The sequence below is a fragment of the Cucumis melo genome, chromosome 3, assembly GCF_025177605.1.
Source record: "Cucumis melo cultivar AY chromosome 3, USDA_Cmelo_AY_1.0, whole genome shotgun sequence".
Classification (NCBI taxonomy): Eukaryota; Viridiplantae; Streptophyta; class Magnoliopsida; order Cucurbitales; family Cucurbitaceae; genus Cucumis; species Cucumis melo.
In genome coordinates, this window is record NC_066859.1 from 19,742,282 (window position 1) to 19,762,535 (window position 20,254).

Consider the following 20,254-nt stretch of genomic DNA (forward strand, 5'->3'; position numbering starts at 1 on the left):
AAAATGAAATTCCTTCTTGAAGTTGATGAAGGATAGGCTTATTATATTAAGCTACGTAGGACCAGGACTATCCACTGAAAGTCTCAAAATCAAAGGTATAAGGAAGAAGAATCAGATTCAGATAAGACTGCTCCGCTACTTTCATCCGTCCGTCTTTTAAGGGCTCCTTCACAGTCGCTTCGCTTCGCGCCTTCGATCATTCTTTTTCAACTCCTACGGACCCGTAGTTAGGATCAAAGAGGTCTGGAGGACCCGTGCGGAGGACTCATGAAATTCCTTCCTTATCAATGGGACTCTTTATTCAATGATCGTCTAGTTCCATCTTTGCGCCTTATCAATGAGGAAAGCTCTCAGATTTTGATAGTGGAATGAAGGAAGGAAGGAAGGAACTCATATTCATTCAGCCTCATCTGGAGCTTTCTTCTCCTACGGAGCCTGATTCTGAAATCTGATTTTCACCCTTTATTCACTGAGTTCCACTCCTTTTAAGAAGATCAGTCTTTATGAAATGAGCTTCTCGCAAATTCTTTCCGCCTCTCCTTCTCAAATTCTTTGATCCTTTCGTTTTGAGTCTCTTTATTCAATTTCAAATTCTTTGAACCTTCACAGTCGCTTCGCTTCGCGCCTCCGGAGTCCGAAGGACAGGTTAATATGGATGAAATTCAGGGTCCGTCCGTAGGTTATGAAATAACTCGTAATTAAGCTAGCACGGACCGGTGAAAAGAATTTGAAAGCGAAAGTCATTATCCTTCAAAGGAGTGCAACGAAAGAAATCCATATTAACATTAGGCCGGTCGACTCATAGGTTGAAAGAGTGGGTGGTGCTCCGTCTTTATGATTCGGCTTTTTATGCCTCCGCTCAAGACTCACACTCCTTGGCGAACTGGAACGGAGTTGGAAAAGTCAAAAGCCTTTCTATTTCGCTAGGCTATGGCCACTTAAGGGCATTTGCTTGCCCATGTTGCTTCTGATTTGACTTCTTCTTTTGGCGATAGACCATATCCACACCGAGGAATTCTTCTCCCACTGATCACCCTTCCTTGTGCGCGGCATTGCGTGAGGGCAGGCTTAGCACCAGCTTTTCTTTCCCCACCCTCTGACCTGTCCTACGGATAGGCTTTCCATTTGATCCACAGATGAATATGTCCTTATCAATGAGACAGGTCCGAAGTGGAATATGAATATGTCCTTATCAATGAGACCACTAAAAGCCTGTGACTTTCTTTATTGAAAGCTCAACTCCTCTCCTTATCAGTCGAGCCTCTATCTGAATTTAGGTCTCGCTATTTCATAACCTTGCCGTAGGTTTACAGTCGCTTCGCTTCGCTAGGCTTGATTTCCTTTTGAGTCCTCCTTTTCGGATGCTTTCCCCGTATTTTCTCTCTCCCTTGAATAATTAGTATGAGTCACGAGATCGGCCGATCTCATCAGAGGAAGAAAACAAAAGAACCAACCAACCAATCAAAACTCCAAACTCCAAAAAAAAAACGAGTACTTTTATCTAGTTTGATTATTGTTTTATTGTTCTATTTTCTTGTGATAGGATGTTTGAGTGGTTTGGAGAGGAGGTGCAGTTATCAGTTTTCCGTTGAAGAATTTCAGTCAGTGGCAGTAGTTAGCTGCAGCTCTTTCAGAAGTAGCCGTCTTGTTCTGAAGCTTTAGTCTAAGAAGTTCTTGCTCTATCCTCATCCTCAGTCCCAGTTGCAGGCAGCTATCTCTCCCAAGCCTTGTGTAATTCAAGCCGAATATAGCGTAAATAGCTTCTGACCTCAAGGTTCATGCTAATAACCGGGATCAATTGCATGATACGATTTGAGGGTTCTTCAAATCTTTCTATCAAAAAGAAAGGAAGAAATTCAATAAAGTGCGAAGCTCTGAACAGGAAAATGATTTGGGGCATTTTCAATCAAGGCGCTGGGCTGGGCTTTTGACTTCCTGGCATTAGCAGCTATCCTTTCCGTCTATTAATGGTTCTATTAATCTAAGGGCTCCTTCACAGTCCTTTCGCTTCTCCCCTCTCCTTACTATTTGGAGAGCTATTTCTGAAAATCAAGGGCTCCTGAAAATATTCTCATTCAGTCCTTTCGCTTTCTTTATTCAATTCCTTGTTCATTGACTCCTTTTAGACAAATACAAAGAGAGATGCCCGTCCTTTTGACTCAAGATTCCATATTAAGCGAACCTCTTCCACTCGCAAAGATCATTCTTTCGATCATTCTTTGAGCCTTGGACTGATTTTGACATATGAAATTTCTTCTTTTTCTTAGCGAAAATGAAGAAAAAGCTAGGGCTCGACTGATAAGGAGAGCAAACCACTTTGTAGCAAGAAATCATTCAAAATCTTGAATTTTTTCTCTATTTTCGTGAAATATATATATTCGAAAAAGTCAAAAAATGCAAGAACCGAGAAAAGGCAATGAATGAAAGGATGAGTTGATCTCAGATCATTTGCTTAAGACATTCATTCAGAGATTGATCAATGAGGATACAAAGGTTAGGCGCAAAGAATTTGCGAAGTCCTGATCCCTGAACTATTTTCAGGAGCGAAGGTACTCGTAGTTTCAGATATAGGAGAGGAGTTGAGAAGCTCATTGAATAAAGAGAAGGAGCGAAAGCGGCTCGACTGTAAGGAGAGGATCAAAGAATTATCTCAGATTATACATTAAGCGTCGGACTTGTTTTTATCGTGAATGAGCTCATTTTCTTTGATTTACGTAACTCCTACGGAGCCTTATTTATTCAATGTAGATGATTAAGCTATTTTAGCCAAAAGACAAAGTACTATATAGTCAACTCCTTACTCCGCCTCTTCCTTACGCTTCGATCATTCTTTCCCTTGTTCATTCAGGCTCCTTTCCACAAATTCTTTGCGCCTCTCCTGTCCTTCTACGCTTGATTCTCCTTCGCACCTGTGAAGTCCCTTCTCAAACCTTTGTTCATTGATTCAGCCTTTGTTCATTGATTCAGTCGAGCCTTCGGACGGTTTTGACCCGTAAGAAAGCAGCAAGAAAGAATGCAAAATCAGTCATTTTCACATCCTTTTATTAGGTCAAGACTAGTTAGCAAGGTTTTGGGTATAGGAGGGCATGGAACCCTCGGTTTTCGGCCGCTTCATCCAGAGAAAGGATCAGAAAAAGAGCAGAGATAATAACCGCTTCATCTCTTTCATCTCTTTCAGAGATCGGGCTTCAAAATACAAGAGGCAAAATCTCCGGAAAGGCTTTTTTTCGCATTTTTCATGCGATCGTAATACATAGGGGAAGTCGGCCTCGTCTTGTCGAGTCGCCCTACTTCTTTCGCCCCGATTCTGCTAAGCGTACGGATTTTGTCACTATATTACGGGCAAATCAAAGACTTTGACTGAACTTGATAGAAGGCCTTGGGAATGGAGATCTTTATCCCGTAAGCGACTTCTGTGTCTGAACTTGCCTCAAGGCTGCTTGCTGTATATCCCACTTCTCGCACCTTTCCCGCCCAACTTCACTCATTCGAGCGGCTTCTAATCTAAGCAGTCCCATGAACAGACTGACGGAAAGAATGAAAGAATGAAAGTCCTTCTCAAAAAAGACAGTGTAAACACGTGATTCCATTTCTCAGTCATTTCGCCCTCAACTACTGAATTGAACTCGGCCCCACTACGCGGTCTAGAAGCTTCGTTTGCTCCGACCCTCTCTCTCCCCCTCTCCTTTCAGTCGACTTTCAAAGAACCTTGTTCGTCCTTGTTTTGATTCAGCCATTTTCATTCTGACCGTACTTGCTATGTTTTCGAGACGAGGCGGAGTAGGAGTTGAGAAGGAGTTGAGAAGGAGTTGACGAGACCAAAGGGATTATCCATTTCAGACTCAAATCCCTAACCTCGTTCATTGCCTTTTTCTCTGCTCTTTATTGATGAGTGAGTTATGTAAAAGACCTCAGGACTCAAGACTCCTATTTATCTTCCCGTCAGACTAGACTGATTCTTTGATTACCATTCTATCCATTTCAGAGAATAGAGAAAGAAGGTCGAGCTTACGAGAGATCTGGATGCTACCTTGCTGACTCATGAAAGTCATCATCCTATCTACAGAGCATATGATACCCAGGGTAGGTAGACTGAGACTGAGAATACAAGTCCCCACGTCTTTCATCGCAAATTCTTTGCTCCTCGGCTTCCCTTTCTGCTCCTGGCCTATTGGTTGATGATAGGGTTCCTGTTGGTGGAGTTCCTGCCCTTGGCCTTGCTTGGTTCCAGTCTCGTCTCGCATGCCAGCTATCAATGAACAAGGGGCTTTCATGATTCCATTCCTCTCGCCTTTCTAGCCTGCCTTGTCTTGCTAGGAAATGCCTAAGCTCGATTTCTAGGCTTGAACCCAGCCTCCGCCTTCTTATTGCAGACTCAGGACTGATTTATGGAACTCAATCTTTCTTGGACTCTATGTCCATTCAATCTGAATCTTGATTCATGCACAGTCAGACCAGGAATGCCCTATTTTCTCTCTCTCTCTCCCTCTTTGGAGATTCTAAAGTAGGACCTGGGGAGCTTGGGAAGAGGTTAGAATCAAAGGATTTAGAGAAAGAAGACTAGAGGCCGAAACCTAGCCTAGTCGATTAGAAGAATCAATCTTTCTTTTCAATGGAAGACTCCAAGAGAAGATCGAACTAAGGATATCCGAAACTGAAATTCAGCCACTGCCACAAGAACTGGGACGAGGGATGAGGTCAGCAGCAAGGAGAATAAGGGAAACTGAAGAAAGAAGAGCTAAAGGAAAAGGAGGATGCCTTTCGGTGAGGTTATGATTGCCCAGCCGGGCCCTGCCTTATCTTTCTTCGGAAATGTCTTTTTCTTCTGAATTACCGCGTAGAAGGACTTGTCTTTCTTCTTTCTGTGCTTTTCCCGAGCCTTTGGGCAAGAAAAAGATTTCTATAAAGAGGCCTTTCTGGGAAAGAGATAGAAGATCGAACTACTAGACTTGTCCTCGAACCACGGATGGACTCTTTCTCGTACTTGACTCCTTTGAGTGAGACTGATTATTTGCTGATGAAAAAACCTCCTCCTTTTCATTGTCCAGACCGATCCTGAGTTCGCGCCTGGTCTCTTTATCCTTATTCCATCTTGCCTGTGGAAGTCTGAGAATTCCTCTTTATCTTATTCCATCCATTGGGATTTGACTGAGGGTTCTTTTCTCCTTTAATAGCTTTTCAAGAATCAAAGCAACTTCCAGCTTCAACCCATCAACCTGAGGATAGAGGAAGGCGAAGAACCGCACCTCTACCTCCTATTCTCTTGCTACCGGTCCGTGGTAGTTTCATTCCCGTGGGAGTCAAGTCTAGAATTTCTCCTACCCTTCGCTCTGATCCTCCTGCCGCATCCATCAATGAGACTAATTAAGCTACTCCAGATGAGTTTCATTCCTTATGTCCCTTCTCCTGACTTTTTCCCTATCCAAGGTCTCGCTTACATAGCCGCACCCTTTCGGGGTGGAGCACTTCAGCCTCTTCAGCCTTTATGAGAGCCGTGCAGCCTCCGACCTTCTAATTCGGACGACTCCGCCTTTTCATTCCTACTATTTTCTCATGGGTTCACTCTCTTTAAGAGAATGGGATGGGAGTTCAGCCTTTGGTTCATTTCTCTCAAAATAGAAGAAAGAAGAAATCCAGCAAGAAAGAAGAAAGGCAAGGGCCAGAGGAAGCTAGGAAAGCAGTCTGCAACCACTGAAGAGAAGGAGAGACCGCTCCAAAAATGAATGAATGGGTCCAGCGCTCACCTTGCCCCATGACCCTAGCCTCCGGACGCTAGCCTTCTTCCCCGCTTCGTCATCGGATAAAGAAAGAGAAGGAGCGAAGTGGCTCGAGTGTAAGGAGAGGAGGGAGGCAGATATTCTATTTATTAGAATAATAAGGACCAAGAAAGGGAAAAGAAAGATCAAGCCTAGGCTTTTCAGACTTCGATTCGAGCGTCCTTCGATCCGGTGGCGGAGATGGGGGAATAGGCCCCCCTTGCTGCAGATAATACCGCTGCCAAGCGAAACCTAGTAGCCTTATCTTATGGGTGGTCTGGTCTCTTCCGAAAGACCACTTCCCGTCCGACTTGCATCTTCAAAGGCCAGCCTGAATCCGATCGAACTAAGGATGTTCCCAAGCTCTGACTTCTTCCTATGAGTTCAGAATGAATCTGGGAATAAAGTGAAAAGGACCTCGTCTGAAAAGGAAGAAAAAGAAGAACTCAAGAGGAGGGCCAAGAGATAAGACTCAAGAGGAGGGGCAAGGCCCCCACTACGCGGGAAGGGAAAGGAAAGGAGGGAATTTGAAGTTCACTCTGATTACGCATGGAAAAATCTAAGAGAGAGGGAACTCACCCGTTCAAAGTATGCATGAATAAGCACCCCCGAGATCCGGTCTTGCTTTGCTCCTCTTTGTTTAAGAAGTTCAGTCTCCTCAACTCCTACTCCGCCTCCCCTATTCAGTTCAGTTCAGTCGGGCCCTATCAGGGTTAGCACTATTGGGTGTCTTCCTTTTCGGGTTAGCGGGCTTGGGTCTTCCTTTTCTGCCTCAGATACCTGGCTTTTCTCATGAGTGGGCCCTGCGAGAGTTGCTTCGCGCTCCTGCCTTCTTTTCACCCGAATTTCCCCTGATTTCCTTCCGCGTAGTGGTAAGGAAAGAGTAGATTCGAGACTACTATTGACACATATCTATAAGTCAGTCAATAGAGAAAGACGGCATTTGCCTGAGGATCTACCCGATCATCTGATCGAAGAAGTGCAACTGAAGCTCCGGAAACTCAAGAAAGGACAGCAGCAAGAAAAGGAACTTATCCAGCTCCAACCACTCCTGGCCCCACTGCGGAAGGTAAATATGGCCTATTCCCCCATCCACCCGATTCCGGAACCCTATAAGTCCTTTTACCCTTCGTTCAAGTACCGAGTGCACATAGACGAATAATGGTTGGATGCCCGCTCTCTATCATTCCTAGTGGAAAGCCAGGGAGCGGGAAAGCTGGAAAACAAAGGCGGAGTAAGGAGTTTCATCGGCTACGCTAGGCTTCAAAAGATCAAAGCCACGGGGAGCGGGCAGAGATTTGAGAAAAGAATGTCTTGACTCCTTGCCTTGCTCAATGCTTCTCCATTAAGAGCTGCAGGAAGGACAGGAATAGGATAAGGAAGAAAGAGAGAGCAAAGTAGTCAGACAAAGGAAAGGGCTCGACCGGTCACCTGGACCCCTTATAATTTCCACTAAATCTAAGACTATTTCATATAGAAAGAAGAAATGCAAGATCAAGCCCTTGTTCATTGAGGCGGAATGAAATATGCGATTATTGCCACTTTGATTTTCAAGTCTTATTCCAATAATATCCGCGGTTCAATTCCCACTCCTAAAAGCTCCAGATGAGTTTCACTTTCTTTTCTTATGAGAACTCTGATGTCTCAAAGATTCCACAGGCGCAAAGAGGTTAATATGGATTTCATCCTTGCACTCCTTAATAGAAAGCCGAGTACCTTCTATCCTGGAAGTCGCTTCGCTTCGCGCATCTGGTCCGAAGGACTGACCGCAGAGGTTAGCAGTCCAAAAATCAAGGTCAAGATGAGATTCTTTCTTTTCTGGATTACATATTAAATGAAACTAGGACGGACCGGGAAAGAGAAGAAGAGCTTTCTTATCTTCTTCTTGAGTTCTTCATATCAGAAGCAGAAGAAAGGACTCCTCCTATTAGTTCGAACTTGGCTCCGCTCCGTCTTTTTGGCTTCCAAATCTACCATTTGTTCGTAAATCTCTACTTTTTTGAGAAATTCTATAACTAGAAAAGACAACCCGTGGACGTCTTTTCTTTCATCTACCCTAGGGTCAAAAGTTCATGAACTTCACATTCGCACTAATAAAGAAGGAATCCCACGGAGCTTTCGCAAATTCTTTCCGCCTCTTGCACTCATCTTCAGCCAATTTTTTCCCCTATCGCGCCTCCGTCTGACCTTGATTCTGATCTTCCTTCTTCGCTGACTCACTCTATTATTTAAGGGTGCGTCCAACCCCAACCGGAAACTGCACTCATTCATCTGCCGAAAGATCTTATCAATAGAATGAATGCCACTTTGGAAAGAGCTAATTATGCGCCCGATCTTTAGTGCGGTTCGTCGGCCTCGTCCCTCGACCTATGGTCGAGTCCGTCCTGTCTAAATCCATCTAGTGACTCCTGCCTGGGGCCTTTGTGCCCGCTATTTCATCCTAGGAGTCTATCTCATGAAAGAGCAGAATAAGCAGAAGCTCCTCTTTTCCTATGGAGCCCCACTCTTCTTTCTTCTCTTTCTTCGTAAATGCCCAATTCGTTTGAGAAGTTCTTCTTTCGAAAATCCAAAAGAATAGGACTTGCCCCATGGTGATGAGCTCCTCCCTATTTGGTGGAAAGACGTACTACTTGCTTACCGGGTCTTTATGGCGTAGAAGGCCTTTAGTGGTAGTGGTCCGAAGTCCTATATATTAGTGGAATTGCTATCATAGGTATAGGTGAAGGAGAGGCCTCAACGCATATTTCATTCCGCCTCCACGCAATATTCTTTGCACCTCCGCCTCGAAAAAAAGCAAAATCGCAAGTCAAATTCTCTAATGGATAGGCCTGATCGCAATATTCTTTGCGCCTGAGAAAGAAAGGAGAAAGTGCTCATTAAGGAGAATGAAAGAAGAATTCACTCATTAACGAGAGAAGCTCAAAATTCATCTGCGGAGGGAAAGAAAAGATTTTGCCTATAGGGAAGTAGCTCTACCTACGGCAAAGAATCTCCTAACGGAGCAGTCCAAATTTCTCTATTTTCGTGAAATAGATAAAAGCGAGAAAGTCCTATTTTGCTTGAAAAAAGTAGTTTCAATTTCAATTGCAACGCATATTTCATTCCGCCTAGGACATCTTCGCTCGGGAAAATTCTTCTATAACTGATAGTGAGTTTAGAGGGAAGATTACTTCTTTGATTTCAAAGGTGATTGATAGCGGGTATTTCTCTTTTTCCTAGGAATTTCTCTCTTTCTAGTCGTCGAGGATTTGCCTTCGCTTTTTTCGTCTCAGTAGTCCTCTCCCTCGGTAAACTCGGTCTATTGCATAACCTCTCCGTCTATACCTCGTCAAGTGAGGTTCTTTTCTTCTACCTCTCTTCTGAAATTACTGAAAAAATACCATAAAGAGACGTATTGCTTTCTTATGAGAGAATTTCTTATTCTCATAGTACGGGACTCGGCTTTTATTCTAAGCCTTCTTCCGATACGGTCATCGTATTGACGGAAACCTATTTCATAGCCGTCCAAGGATAGGCTAATCAATCATCAGATTCACGGCGAAGAAGCAAGTCAGAGTGATAGAAGGATGAGTTATTGGAATCGAATTCAAGGCCAGAGAGCACTCAGAAGATAAGAAGAAATGCAAATGCTCCCAGCTCAGAAAGAAAGGCTAGGAAGATGCTCTGAATAGGGACGAGTCATCGTCTTTTCTCTTTCGCATACCACGTGGGACGAACTCCTCTTTTATCTTCTGAATTCTACTCTGAGAATAGAATGAAAGAGAGGAAGGCTGCTCGTGGGGAAGGACCCCTGTACCCGATCCCGAAAGAAAGAGATCTCAGTCTTGAAGACCTATCCTCTCCGCTTTGCACAATAATCCGATATTCCATTTTTGACTTTTGTCTGCTGCGAAAGTGCTCTTCATTATTACTGGGCTCTTTGCATGATAACCAGCCCCATACTACTACTTCGCATTCTTCTTCCTATCCTGGTGAAGGATATAGAAAATCTCCTCGGTCGAGCAGAATAGATCCGGGAGCTTTGTACTCCTCTTTTTGAAAGAACTGCTAATCGCTGGAAAGTATAGGGATCCCATCAAAATGGAATTACGAAAACCCTAGCCTTACGGGACTCTTTCTACTTCCTCATGACCTTGTCGTTAGAGTGAAAAAAAGCGAAGGATAGTACCATTGCAAGAGGAGTCTGGAGATTCTATCTAATGGCTAGAAAAGACCTATTTGAAATGAGAATGAACCTCTACAAGATCCCTGCCTTTCTTTTCTTGCCTTTACTTGCAAAAGAGGTCTTTCCCGGTCCGTGCGTCTTTCATTCTGCACCACTTACTCAACGGATAATGAAAGAGAGAATACTCTAACTTCTCACTTCAACATAGAATTCCCTTCCCTTTGAGAGTGCTTCCCCCGTTCCCTTTCTTCTAACCGACCTTGATCAACTACTAAGAAGAAAAGCAAGCTTCTTTTTTGATGCCGTAGGAGTACAGAACAGAGGAAGACGGAGCGGATTACTAGTAAGTTCAAGTCAGAGGAAAGGAGTGAAAGTCAGAAGTTCAAGGTTTTCATTTCTCGGAATAAAAAGAAGAGAAGGAAGTCAATGAACAGAGGTTCTCCTAACCTCTGATTTCTTTATGGGCCCTCAAAAAAGAAAGCTCCAGATGAGTTGAATCCCGCTCCGTCTTCCTGAAGTTCGGATTGGTCCTACGTAGCTTAATAGACGGAGTCCGGACGGGAGAGGGAAAGAGTTTACGACATCTTTCTCTCTTGAATTAGAGGTTGAAGAAGGAGTTCAGACCCTTGCACGACCGGTCCGTGCTAGCTTAATTACGAAGGACAGGCGCAAAGAATTTGCGAAGAGAAGCGATTCTTCTTTCTTCTTTATCTTTGAGTAGGTTTGGTTGGAGATCTTGTGCAAGGTTCACGAAGGAGAGGCGGAGAAGGAGTTGAAATGAAACTACCACGGACCGGTTCACACACTTTTCTTTCATTTTCGTAGAAGCAGGCGCTTTCCTTTGGTACGAATCGCGGGAGTGCTCAGATAGTTCTCTTATGGGTCGAATACACGAAGAGGTCTTGGCTCGCTCAGAATAGAAGGGGGTTGCTTATGGGGGACCATCTCCCACGGGGCGGTATCTTTGGGGAAGATAGCCTCGCCTAATTCCTCCTTGGAATGCGAGGAAGAAGTCCCTAATGCCTTCGCCTAGTTTGTACTGAAAAAGGGCTTTAGTAGTTTGCCGCTGGATTATCCGAAAAAGGGCTGCTAGACTAGACGGATATAGGAATGGAGGACTAATTCGAGGAATCTTTGATCAAGAATGAGACAAGGACGGGAAAATTCACGAGGCATTGAGGCGGGAAAGAAAGACTGAGGAGCAAAGGACCTACCCTCGGTTCACTGAACGAGAAGAATAAGGCTAGGTTGCGGAACAAGACTCAATAGGGATGGGAAGGAGTTCCTGAAAGAGTAAGCAAGAGAACGTCCGGAGGCTGCTATCACTCATAGGGTCCAGGTATCCCGGGAATCTCATTGCTATTACGAGGTCAAATGACTAAGATAAAGAGAACTAGTAGGAGCCGGGCTATGATCTCCTGGATTGGATGGGAATCTGTCTACTTAGTTTCGGAATCGGAATGAGATCTTGAGTCAGGTCTTGACTTATTCAGTTTCTCCCTTGAATGAGTCACTCATCAGACGTGGAAGAGTCATTCTAGGGTCGGAAGAGGTCCCATCCCAGGGCAGAGGCAGACAGGTTTTTTTCGGCTGTTGTAGGGGAGGCGTCTTCTTCTTTCAGTGAGTATTATGTATAGAATAGGTATTCTGACTCCTTATTCCGGTATACCGGTAGAATAAGACTGATCAAGGTAAGAAGAACTTCAAGACGAAGCTCGGAAGCTAGGGCATGAGAATCTCTATTGGCAGGCAGTTACTATTCTCTACAGTGAGAGAGGGAAAAGACAGAGGCAGAGGTCCCAGGGCAGAGGCATCCGTCCCAGGAGAGTCAGAAAGCAGCGAAACTGATAAGAGAGAGGAGGAGGAAAGTCAAATAAAGGGGATTGAAATTGACTTTTAGAGAGCTCTTTTCCCGTATTTATAGAATAAGAGTGAACGAGTGCTGTGAAACCTTCTTTCATTTCTCTTTCCCCGTCAAAGAAAATAGGAGAAGCTGAAAAGAGTGATCAGCGAAACCTTTCGTCAGTTCCATCAAGAGGAAGAGACCACCCAGAATAGAATATAGGGGCGAAGAAGCTCGACTAAAAGGAGAGGGGCGAAGAAGCTACTTGAGCTAAAGCGATAGGTTAGAAGCCGCGAGACTGGAGAGGAAAGCGCTTTCAGCTTAGTGGTCTCGGAAGTGGGTTCTTCGGATGAAATAGCTCATCAGACTAATAGGTAGAAGGTAGAAAGGAAAGTCGATGTTGCCGAAGAATAAGGACTGATGAGGAGATCGACCTGGGTTACTAAAAGTGGAAAAAGGTCTTTTTGGTAAGACGATAAGTTACTTTATGAAATAGCTCGACTGAAAGAAAAGAGAAAGAAATATCTATATAAATAGATTCACTCAATTTCTCGGTAGTTCTAGCTTTTTCTATCTTTCTTCTTCTGATCTTGATCAATCTCTTCATTCATGTCTTAAGCAAATGATCAGAGATCCAACTCATCCTAGAAAGTTGACCTTTTCTCGGTTCTTGCATTTTCTTAGTTTTTCGAATCTATCTACTCTACGATAATTGAGTGAAAAATCAGGCATTTGACTTGAAAAATTCTTTGAACCTCTCTTTATCCGGACCAGAAACTATAAGAAAACCATGTTCATTTCCACACACTAGATTTTGATAATGGATCAGTCCTCAGTCCTATCCATATTAACCCAATTGAAACTACTTTTTTCCTACTTTATTCTTCGAAAATAGAGACAAAATGACTGATTTTTCATGAGTTCTTTATTCACAAGTCCTCCGGACCAGTCTCGCCCTAGCTAAATCTTTGATTTATTTCCCTCCAGGTTATTCAAGAATAATTATTCTTTCATTCTCGTTAATGAGCCGCAATATTCTTTGCGCCTGTCTTTCTCAGGATCAAAGTATTTGAGCTTTGCGCCTTATCCATAGATCTTTTTCCCTTTTTCTCGCTGTCGGTGAATCCGCTGATTGAACTCCGTGACGGCGTAAACCAATCCGTGACGGCTAGCAAGTATAAGGGGCAAAGAATTTGAGAACAGCAAGAACATTGTTGGCTCGGCTCGCAGGATTACACATTCCATATCAGAATAAGAGGCTCAGATCCCATATAATAAGCACAGGCTCCCACAGAAGGCACTAAAAACAAGGCTTTACCCGGCTTCCCTTCGCTCTGATTCACCACCCCTTGGTATGCGTAGAAAGACTAATCTTGTCTTCCTCCACCTACCAGTCAAGGGTATGGAGCCATCCTCGCTTTGGTCAGCGTACCAGAACTAGCGGTTCAATCTCCAGTTCATGGTCTAGGTCCGAAGACTGGTTCTGCCAGCCACCCAGTCAAGCTGAGCTCGCGAAAGAGTCCTACGATTGATGCCCTTTGTCCACGATGTCCCTAGTCAAGGCATAAGCCTTTCGGGCACACATCCTTTTCATCAACTATTAACGATAAACCTTCTCAGTCAAAAGGAGATCTTTCAAGTTGCCCGTCTGGGGCCTACCATCCGAGCTGGCCAGAGCGTAGCGGTTAAAGCTCAATATTCTTTCTCAAATTCTTTGATCCTACGCGGTGATCTGGGGCATAGACCTCTCTTTATCCGGACCACAAACCATAATCAAACTATGTGAATTGATTTTACCTGTCCTAGGGCTTGATTCTTGAATTGCAATTAATTAAACTACTTTTTTCCTTCTAAATCTGACTTTTTCGAATCTTTCTATTTCACGATAATTGAGTGAAAAACATTTCTTTCTCCTCTCTTTATCCGGACCAGAAACTAGAACTAGAATCAAACTATGTGAATTTCTTTGATAGGCTTGATTCTTTCATTGCGTTTTCCCGTCTTTTTTCCTTCTAAATCTGACTTTTTCGAATCTTTCTATTTAACGAAAATAGAGAAAAAATTCAAGATTTTGAATGATTTCTTGCTACAAAGTGGTTTGCTCTCCTTATCAGTCGAGCCCTAGCTTTTTGTTCATTTTCGCTAAGGATTACAAGGTCGTTGATTACAAAAATTCATAATCAGTCGACTTTCTTCGAACCGGCCCGTGGTAGTTGAATTTCTTTGAACCTGATTTGATTCTCATTCAGTCCTTTCGCTTTCTTGATTCAACCCTTATTATCATCATTGACTCCTTACAGTCGACTTTCTTCGAACCGCCCCGTGGGAGTCGAGTTCTTCCCTGAACCTCCGGACCCTCCGTCCAAAGATTTCGTTCCATAAATCAGTCCTCCGGACGGGCGAAGCATGAAAAGAAGATCAGCGGAATCAAGGCAATGAACAAAGGCGGAGTAGGAGTTGAGAGGAGTGCAGGCCAATTTAGCTTGTTTTCATGTGCAAAATACAGTCAAAATGGAGATTTGAGTCCAAGCATTCGGGTGGGGTAGTAGGGAAGGACCAAGGCAGATTGACCTTGTAGTTGGGTCGGCTGAAGCTCAAGCATAGACTACGCGTCTTGGGGCTTGGGGCGTGGCACTAGTCATTATGCCTCTTCGCGCTTCATCTTCCTCTTTTAGTGACACAACTTATCATACTGATCCTAATCTCTGATTTATGGGATTACGGATCTCGCTCCGGTCTAGCCTATTCTCTTCCTATTCTCGTCTATCAACCTTGTTCCACTCCTTTTTGGGGGGGTAAACTCTTCAAGCTCTTCCACTCTGACCAAAGCGCTGGGAGAGCATATCTGCGCCGGTCTCCTTGCTTCTTCTTTTTGTCGAGTTCTATTGGTTGACCCGTTCGCGATCCGATTGGGGAGTTTTTCCCTCGTCTACGAATTCTACCTTGTCTAGCTATTTCATCCTCCTCTCCTTTCAGTCGAGCCGCTTTCGCTCTGAACCTTTCAGTCGAGCCGCTTTCGCTCTGAACCTCGTTCATCGTATATATACAATATGAGAAAGAAGAGCCATTTCATGACTAGTTCCGAAACTACAGCGACTGGCACAAGAAGGCGAACTACTTCCCTTGAAAGAGGGACAACTGCTACTGCCCTTGGATGCGCTCTGACCCTTCCCTTCTACCTATCTGGCTGGTTAATCTGGCTTCCTCCTCATCACCTTCAGTCTCTTTTCGGTATGGTCTTGCGCTTTCTAACCTCTATGCCTCTGTCCCTCTTCTCAACTCATCTGGAGCTTGATTTCTTCGAGATTCCTTTCTTATGGACTTGAGAGGAAGAAAGGTCAGAACTCCTTCGTAGCGGTTGAACGGAGAGATGAGCCAGCAGAACGATTTACATAAAGAAATTCAGAACCACGCGATAGGCCGCGGAGTGGGGATCCCTAGCTTACCGAGCGATCGAGCGAAGAACTGAACCTGCCGAAAGAAGATCAGTGCTGTAGAAAGAAGATCTTGTTCCTAACCGCTTCTTTAGCTCTCTGAAGCCCTTGTTCATTGAGGCGGTCTCCCTTCATTCCCTTTCTTCCGAAAGAGTTCTCAAAAGAATTCCCTCAACACACCTACTTTATGGATAGCTTGAGGCTTCGAATTCAGTTCCACTTTCATGCTCCTCTTCTCTGAACCTACTGAAAGTCAGAAAGCCTATCTCCAACTCATTCAACAACCTCTGAAAGAAGTTAGACTCAATCTACTAAAAGAAAAAGTCAATTAAGCTAGCACGGACCGGTCAATCTGGTCTGGTCTGGCTTCCCCCTTCTGCCTATGAAACTGAGACTGAAGACTCAACTTTTTCTTTCTTTTCCTATGGGGACTACTTCTGCTTTATCTTCCAAGTCTGCCTCTGTCCTCCCCCTATTTATTGAAGTCGGCAGCATAACTCTCCTCTAGGTCGTATGAGCACCGAGAAAATCCTCTCCTATTCTTTGAGTGTTTTTCGCAAATTGCTCCTTCGATCATTCTTTGAGCCTCCGCTGCTTGGATCTGACTGAATCTGCTTGCTTGGATCTGCATCTGCTTGGAGCGAGAGCTAGCCTGTAGCGGAGCGACTGAATCATATCTGGTATCAAGTTTCTCAAGTTGTTCGGATATATCTGGTATCAAGTTGTTCCGGATAAGAGTTCCGGATAAAATCTCAAAGTAGGTAGGATCAATCATAAATCAAGGAGGGTAGTTGACTGTCCGTTACGCTACGGCTCCGCCTCCGCTCCGGAACAAGCCGGAACAAGAAAGTGGTTGAAGAAAGTCAAGTGCTTTCAGGTTGTCCTGTCCGCGTAGCTGAAATACAATACAGTGCTTGAGTTGGGCTGCTATCAATCGCAGCCATCAATCACAAGAATGTACACGTTCCAATCAAGAATGTACGTACCCTTTTTTTTCTCTTTTTCCTACTTTCTTTTGGACACGTCCGCTATTGCCTTGAGTCCTTTTCCTCGCGAAGTGAAAGCGTCGAGGTCGGGCCATACGTCCGCTTTTTCATTGTCAATTGTCGGCGATATCGATCCGGCTGCCTTGTAGTGGCTTCGCCCTGAAGATTGGAAGCGGAACTGGATCAAAATATCCGGAGGAGCGTAGCGACTGAATCCATCTGCTTGGCCTGCTTGGCCCCTGAAAGGGGTCTTCGGTTCGGTGTGTGTCTTCTCCCGCGGAGTGGGAGGGATCCAGCGTAGCCTTTAAAGAACCACTTTCTCCCTTATTAGGATTAGGTAGCGACTGTATTAAGCTACTTAGGACCGGAGCGACTGAATCATCTGCTTGGGTTTGGGTTAGGAGCGTTAGCGACTGAATCTGCTGCTTGGGTTAGGGTTAGGAGCGTAGCGACTGAATCTGCTTGAGGACTGAATCCGCTTGGAAAGATAGCTACCCCGGAGCGGAGGCGGAGCCGTAGCGTAACGCGACAGTAGTTTCATAATGAAAGCAGATCGAATGAACTTCCAATTCAAGAGAGAAAGCTAATATGATAAGAGATTCTTTCTTTCCTTCTTATTATAATTATAATCGCTGGATCCGTTGATTTGAAATATATTATTAGCAAAGCATTTTACGGAGTTCAATCACTTGTCTTGCCATATCGACTAGGGGCATCGTGGACAAAGGGCAGAAATTCTAGGTTCTTTCCAGAGTCCAGATCCACGGACTGGGTGAAGCTTAGTCGATCGACTAGTTCGCTCCCCTGTTCATTGACTTTCCCGCTCCGTCTTCCGCCTGAAATTCATGTATAGGTCAAAACCCTCCGACAGAGCTTTCGCAAATTCTTTGCGCCTAACCTTTGCGGTGAGTCCTTTCGGACCAGCTGAGTCAGAAACCATTGACATTTGTGGATTCTTTCATTCTCGTTATGAGTGAATTCTGCTTTTCTTGACTTTTTTCTCGTTAATGAGTGACTCTCGTATAGGTCTGACTCTTTCTCTGCTGGATCTCGCGCAAGAAAAAAAATGTGCAAGCTTTCTGCCCCGCCTTCTCAATATTATATTAGTCATGGGGGCGGGAGATTTTCTCAATTTTCTCAAATGCCATCTTCCCACTTTCTTCTTCTTGACTTCTTGTGTCTCTGTTTTCAGTCTGAATCAATCAATATCAATGAATGAGGCTTTCCCGTAAAGCACTCAGTGCTCATTACGACCAAGAAAAGATAAGAAAGAGGGAGAGAGGCAAGAAAAGAAAGGCAGGGATCTTGTAGCTGATTCCCCGAAAAAAACGAGTACCAGGGTTCTTAGACGGAACGAAGAACGGATCTGGCTGTTTAGCCTAAATCTCTGTATTGCCTTTTATCGGTGGCTTCGCCCTGAATATCCGGCTGACTTTGTTCTTTGGTACGGATAGCTAGCGCCGAGACGGATAGAAAGATCTGTATTGCCTTTATTTGGCCCTTTTGAGCACGTTTAGGCGCCTAAATGTATAAAGCACCAAAGCCCCTTCCCCTCGTCAACTCGGTAAAGGCTGCTTCTAACCTTCCCCTCGTCAACTCGGTAAAGCTGCTTCTAACCTTCCCCTCGTCAACTCGGTAAAGCTGCTTCGCCCCCTGCCTTGAGTCCTTTTTCTCGCTAATAGGTCCGGCCTGACGTCCTTGATTTTCTTTGTCGGCGATATCGATCCGGCTTTTCCATCTTCTAGTCCGGCTTTTCCATCTTTCAGGGATATCGATCGGGTCTATTTCCGAAGCTCCTTGAGGGGAGCTGAGTTCGCTTTATCTAGGTTACGCAGAGCTTTTTCCTTTGGACTAGATTGCGAGAACGTTCTATAACCACTAACCACTGAAAGGTGGCTTCGCCCTGAATATTTGCTGACTTCTTCGATCATTCTTTGCCCCTCATTACTGACTTGTTCTTGCTCTTGGGCTCTGCCCCTTATACTTCCTTATCTTGTTCTTGTTGGGCTCCGCCCCGTATGTATACTGACTTCCTTCCCTTGACTCGTGAAACCTATTCTTTTCTTCTTCTTGCTGTCGTCAACTCCTACTCCGCCTCACACTTGTTCTTTCTGACTTGCCTCTTCTGTAGGGCTTCGCCCCCCTTATACTTCCTCTTCCTTAGACTTTCTTACCTCTTCGATCATTCTTTGCACCTGCCTCTTCCACGCAATATTCTTTGCACCTTCCCTCTTTCCTAACACAGAATGTATACCTTTCCCTAAGACAGACTTGCGCAAGATTCTTTGCACCTCCTGCTTAAGACAGACTTGTTCTTTCTTTCCTGTTCTTGCTCTTGGGCAGAGCCCATCATATTTTCTGAGCTGACTTCTTGCAATATTCTTTGCAACCTGCCTCTGAGACTTGTAGTTTCTTTCCTTCCTCACACCTAAGACAGACTTGGACTTTCTTTCTTTCCTTCCTCTTCCACGCAAGATTCTTTGCACCTCCTGCTTAAGACAGACTTGTTCTTTCTTTCCTAGTTCAATCTTTTCAAAAAGCTCTGCGGTAACCTAGATAAAGCGAAGCTCCCTTCAAGGAGCTGAGTAAGTATAACCCCTACCCCAAAAGCAAAAGTATGAAGGTGAAGCCACCGAAGAGGCAGGAAAGAAAGCAGAAGTGTGAGGTTTTAGGAAAGGAAGGGGGAAGCACAATGAACAAGGGAGAGGTCAGTGTGAGGTTTTAGGAAGGGAAAGAAGAAACTACAAGTACAAGAAAGAGAGAAGAGGAGTCAATGAACAAGGGAGAGGTCAGTGTGAGGGGGCGAAGCCACCTATAATGGTTATAGACTCTTCGAGCAATCTAGATAGAAAGCGAAGGCAAAAGCTCTGCGTAACCTAGAACAACCGAAGCTCCCTTCAAGGAGCTGAGTAAGTATAACCCCATCCCTAAACCAAAAGAAAGTATGAAGAAAAAGCAAAATCAAAGTATGAAGGCGAAAAAAGAAGAACAAGGGCTCGACTGATAAGGAGAGGGATCGATATCCCTTAAAGAACAAAGAACAAGGCAGCCCAGAGCCAGCCGGATCGATATCCCTTAAAGATGGAAGGAAAAGCCGGACCTCAGGCCGGACCTCTTAGTATTAGTTAGGTTAGTTAGTTAGCTGGATCGATATCCCTGAAAGGAGGAAAAGGACTCGAGGAAGGGGGCGAAGCAGCTTTACCGAGTTGACGAGGGGAAGGGGCGACGTGTGTCTTTAAAGGACTCGAGGAAGGGGCGAAGCAGCTTTACCGAGTTGACGAGGGGAAGGGGCGACGTGTCTTTCTTTGTTTAGGGCTCGTCAAAGTGCGGAAAAGGTAGAAAGAAAGGGGAATACAGAGATGTCTATCCGTGACCGGGCGTAAACCAATCCGTTAAAGCAGATCCGTCTAAGAACCTAGTTTTTTTCGGGGAAATCCGCTACAAGATCCCTGCCTTTCTTTTCTTGCCTCTGTAATTGTGTGATTTGATCCTAGAGCCAAATGAGGTCAAAACTGCAAGATCGGCTTGTGCAATATCCGCTTCTTTATTCCATATCCGCTGATTCACCACCCCTTGGGTAGAGCAGAAAGACTGAATTTGTCTTCCTGGACCTACCAGGCAAGGGTATGGAGCCATCGTCGCTTTGATCAGCGTACCAGAACTAGCGATCCAAAGCCTTTCGGGCACACATTCCTTTGAATCAATCATTTGATAATAGACAGAACTTCTCACTTAATTCATTCACTGAGGAAGAGAATCCTGCGCTTAGTAGAAGCTAGCCCGAGCGTACTTTGGGAGCGAGCGGGTAGCATAAAGAAAGCGTGAACATGTTCCGATCCTAATGTATTCAGGGCGAGAAGCCACCACAAGAAGAAGAGGCAGGAAAGCAACTATCAGTGTGAGGTGAGGGGCAAAGAATGATCGAAGAGCAAGAAGTCAGAAGGCTATATGGTTCATAGTCCGGAGGACGGGGCAAAGAATGATCGAAGAAGTCAGCAAATATTCAGGGCGAAGCGACCGAAGTAGATTAACTCAGAAGGCACCGCTACAAAGTCAAAATCAAAGTCAAA